Source organism: Bubalus bubalis, chromosome 7 (genome assembly GCF_019923935.1).
Source record: "Bubalus bubalis isolate 160015118507 breed Murrah chromosome 7, NDDB_SH_1, whole genome shotgun sequence".
Taxonomy (NCBI): domain Eukaryota; kingdom Metazoa; phylum Chordata; class Mammalia; order Artiodactyla; family Bovidae; genus Bubalus; species Bubalus bubalis.
In genome coordinates, this window is record NC_059163.1 from 69,766,376 (window position 1) to 69,771,619 (window position 5,244).

Sequence of the window (5,244 nt, forward strand, 5' to 3'; positions counted from 1 at the left end):
TGAACTGAACTGATACTACAATACTACATGATCTGTGGTTGGTTGAATCCATGGATATGGAACTGCAGGTACAGAGGACTGATTATAAAGTTATCTGTGGATTTTCAGCTTCCCTACCTTCTGCATTGTTCAAGGATCAATTGTTTCCCTCTATTTCAAGTAGCCTTACATCATTCATTGTCAGGTATTTTTCTAGATGGAAAAATAATATTTTAAGTGAAAAACATTGTAAGCAATTTAAAGGTCTACACAAACTTCCCTGGACTGATAGATTCTTTTTTAATCTCAGTAATAAGAAGAATAAGAATATCTGTCTTCCCTGAAGCAGTTATTATGTGATAGGCATTGCCTATGTGTTTTATATATATTATCTCACTTAATCCATGTAACAACTTTGTGCTGTGGTGACTTTTATTATCCTCATTTTATATATGAGAAAACTAAGGTTTAAAGAGATTAAAACTTAATAGTTTTCTCTTTCACTTTTAGATAATTAATTCAATAGGAGCTACTTGGTATCATGTAAAGATAGAGTTTTAATGTTTTTCCTTCATATTGTGAGCCAGTTCTTGTATACTGAACAACTTGCCCTCACCCCTGTAATTTGCAGCAACATATTTATGTTATTTTATGCTTCCTATGGTTCAGATGGTAAAGAATCTGTGGAAGACCCAGGTTTGAACCCTGGGTCAGGAAGATCCCCTGGAGGAGGGCACGGCAACCCACTCCAGTATTCTTGCCTGAAGAATTCCATGGACAGAGGAACCTGGTGGGCTACAGTCCATGGGTCAGACATGACTTAATAACTAACACTTTCACTTTCACATGCCCCTGTACCTATGGTTCTGTCTCTAAGTCCTTTAATCAATGCCCCCAACCAAATAACACTCTTTTTATTAATAGAGCCTTATATTATGTCTTAGTTGTTTATCTCTGATACAGAAAAATGCTATTAATTTTCATAGTTTGATCTAATATGACTTAGACTTCCTTATATATTTTCCAACTCTATCATTTCCTTAAGTTATCTGAAAATTCTTCAATCTGAGATTCTAATCCACTAATTTCTTCCTTACTGTATCCTACCTATTATGAGATCTGTCTATGTTGTTTATATTTCAATCATTACATTTTTATATATATAATATCTCAAATTATTTATTTTTACTGCCAGTATCTTTGTTTTCTTTAGAAATGTTTGCATCTCTTTTAATAATTTTACTTTACTTTCTGTGGGCCAATTGCTTTAATGATGTTTGTCTTCTTCAGATATCTAGTTTCTGGTTCTGTGGATTTAAGTTACCTTCAGGTTGTCAGATATGGTCTGCAGATATGGACTGAATAAGGCTTCCAAGTCAGATCTCCTTTTTTTTTTTTTGGAGATAATTTTAGCCAGTTTAATTATTCTCATTTTCTATCAGGCGATGAAGAAAATCTTACGGTCAGATTGAAACAATAATGCCCAAGGGGTACTACATTTTCACCTGTTTTTGGTTAACTCCAGGCTTTTCAATGCATAGAAATAACCCAAGGAAACTACTGCATATGACTTAGGCAATAGTTGTGGAGTTTTGTTCTAAAGAAATAAGACTATCAGGGCTAAGATGGGAACAAAACCTAGAACATTTCTTAAGCTATCTTCTCCCTGCAGGCTTCAACTGTCTTTTTTCCCAGACTGCAGTCACACATGCCTAAACAGCCCAGTCTAAGACAATACTCAGCTATTTTATGATTGTTTTTACTGTGTTGTTGTTTGGTTGAAAGAAAGTGAAAGATCTGGTTGCTCAGTGGAGTCTGACTCTTTGAGACTCCATGGACCATAGCCCCCCAGGCTCATCTGTCCATGGGATTCTCCAGGCAAGAATACTGGATTGGGTTGCCATTTACTTCACCAGGGGATCTTCCTGACTCAGTGACTGAAACCTGAGTGAGTGAAAGTCATTTAGTTGTATTCTACTCTTTGTGACCCCATGGACTATACAGTCCAGGGAATTCTCTATGCCAGAATACTGAAGTGGGTAGTCAGAATACTGGAGTGGGTAGTGATTCTTTTCTCCAGGGGATCTTCCCAACCCAGAGATTGAACCCAGGTCTTCCACATTGCAGGTGGATTCTTTACCAGATGAGCCACAAGGGAAGCCCAAGAATACTGGACTGGGTAGCCTATCCCTTCTCCAGGGGATCTTCCTGACCCAAGAATAAAACTGGGGTCTCCTGCGTTGCAGGCAGATTCTTTACCAACTGAGTTATTCCAGATCTACCCTATTGCAGGCAGATTCTTTACTGTCTGAGTAACTAACCATATTGGTTGGTTATTCATATTTTATTGTTATTGTTTGTTTGATCAACTGGTTCTTAAAGGCCATGTTCCCCTCCTGTCTTTAATTTTCCAAGAGTTGAGTTTTGAGGAGGGAGTCATAAACTTCTTTGTGCCCTCTTTGCAAGAAACTTGAACTTTCTCCTTAATCATTTTTATGATGCTCATGCCAACTAGCCAATGCAGAAAAAATAGCTTATTTTACCATATATTCATAAAATTTCAACACATTCGAATTCACTTTTACTTCATTTTGAGTTTATTTTTTAATTCCCAATTATGCTTTTTTTTCTTGCTTTCAAATAGTATTTTATCCTCAGTTGTTCTCATAGTACCTGGCATACCATATAAAAATTAAGGTGCCTCTTTAACAACAATACCAATAATAACTGTAATCAGCATTTTTCCTCAAGAATTATTTCATATAGTCCTCATATCAACTTATTAGTTTAGGTGTTATTTTCACCATTTCTTCCAGTAGAGAAATTATTACAGAAATAAAGTTTCCTGGATACTAGAACTTGGTTTGGAAAAATCTCTGAATTGTCCCAGAATCTGAGCTTGTAATAAGCACTACAGTCTTATTTTCTGACACTAAGTAAATGCTGACAAATATTTACTGGTAAAAGTAAAAACATATTTTTTTTAAAAAAATAAGCTAAGAGAGGAAAAAAATAACAAGGAAGGAAAGTTATTTTTTTCTACCACAGTTTGCCATAGATCATAGTTCAAAACTTTTCTAAGCTCTCTCTATCAATAGAATTAATCCACTTTTGCCTTATTAACTTTACTCCATCTCATGCTATCTGCTGGGCCAACACCAAAGGCATAGGAAAACAGACCTGTCCTACCAATCTTGACAACAATGAAGTCTTCATACTAAGACCAAGACCAGTTAATTACATCAGGAGTATCCTGGTGTTCCTCTATATGTTTATAGAGTATTTCATGCTGATGGGAACCACTGTTCTACTGTTGACTGTCATATACATTATTCATAACACATGAAAGTAAAACTGAATAATTAATATCTCAATATCACTGATTATTCACCCTCTTCCTCCACATGCCAATATAAAATTTGGAAATTCTTTTTGATGCATACCCAAAGCACATATCATACTGTGCAAGAATTCTGAATTCTGAAAGATATATGCATACACTATAAATCTGCAACATAGCTATTGTCAGTCTTATAACAGGAATTATTTTTTCTGAGATATCATAAATATAAATGAGAAAGTTTACCTATACACTTTTTTGAAATTAGACAGTTGGTGCAAGTCTAGTTAACCATACATTTTAAAAGAATGGTTATTGAACTTAATGCTACCACTTAAATGTATGTGCAGAAATTTACCCTCTTGACAGTGCCATTTAAAAGCAGATTTGTTACAAAATTAAACTGGTAAAAATTGTAGGAAGGAAAAATTTTTAGATTTTAATTTTTAGATGACTCTCCGTGTCTGAGAATAAACATACTTTTTTAAAAGGATTTGGGTAGGGAGGACTTTTTCCCTCCTCTAGAAGATAATAGTAGCCTATTAATTATTATTATGTTACAATATAAAATTTAAGTTAAAAGATATGATCTGCTCACTTTTAGCAATTATCATCTTTTACCATTCATTAATATCTTTATTACCATCAATTAATATTCACTGAATACCTAAAGCATTGATACCACCCTAGGAAGAGATCTGATCCTTCCAGAATACTGACTTTTGATCTATAGTCAAATAAGCTACTATTGTAGTCATGAGATCACAATTAATTACAGGAATGATATGAATTATATAATTGTAGAAAATCATCTCCATTTCCTGAATTCCAATAATGTATAAGGCAAAACCCAGTATAACCATTATTCTCATCTCTAATTCAGATTACAATTGAAATTAAAAAGACAGAAAACACAAAGGCATAGAGAGGGACTAGAAATGGAAACCCAAAATAGCACCCTTGTCAAAATGACCTTAAATTATGGTGACAGGCAAAAAATATAAAAATAGATATATGGAAATAGCCAAGTTGATTAAAAAATGGCTTTCTGAATTAGCTCCATTTGGAAGTTAGTGTCAAATTCTGATTCTGTTCTGACATATTAGGAAATGTGTCATATTTGCACGCCAGGCCATTTAAATATCCTTTATCTAATGGTAGCCAGGTTTTCCAGGGAGGCATCTTCATTCCTCTTGAGAGCTCAAAGCCTACAGCATAGAAACCCAAACTACCTCTTAATAGGAACTCACCCCCAATATAACCAAGACATTATTCTTTTAACCAGTATGTACAGAGAGCTCCCTGCTGTTCTCACCATTGTAAATGTCATTGTTGCTCACTCTCCCTGAAGTTGTAGAGTTATTTTTTTCCATTAACAAGAGAACATTTCAATTCAGTTGGTGTTCCTTTAGTCACTGAGGGGACATTATCACTAGCGTTAGCACTTTGAAATGGTTACAGACAAGTTTTAGATCACAATCCTCATACCATTACTGAGGGGTAATGGTTTTCAAACAATACAACTGTGCAAGAGAGGCTGGGACTTGCCTGGGAAAGGAGAGGTGGGAAAGTAGCTCTATTGAAAGATAAGAATCTCCTGTGACTGAAAAATCGCCTTTACGCATTGATTGAACCCCAAAATGGACCTTTCCTATTGACAAGCCAAAGGTATTTCTGAGAACAGAGTAGTCAAGTAACAAAAACTCATTTCCTCAAAATTGAAGTGAATTGCTAAAGCTGCTGCTTGAAAGAATGACCTCTTCAGAAGACAGGGCAGAAGAATTTAGCTGTGTTCCTCCTCCAACTTTGTACAGTTAGCAGAACTGTCAGCCATTCCTGGCATCACTGGCAGCAGCCCCTTTGAGCAAGAAAGTGTTAAGAGGTCCAGTACTACCATGTGAGTCTGTGGAGAAAAATCATTAAAT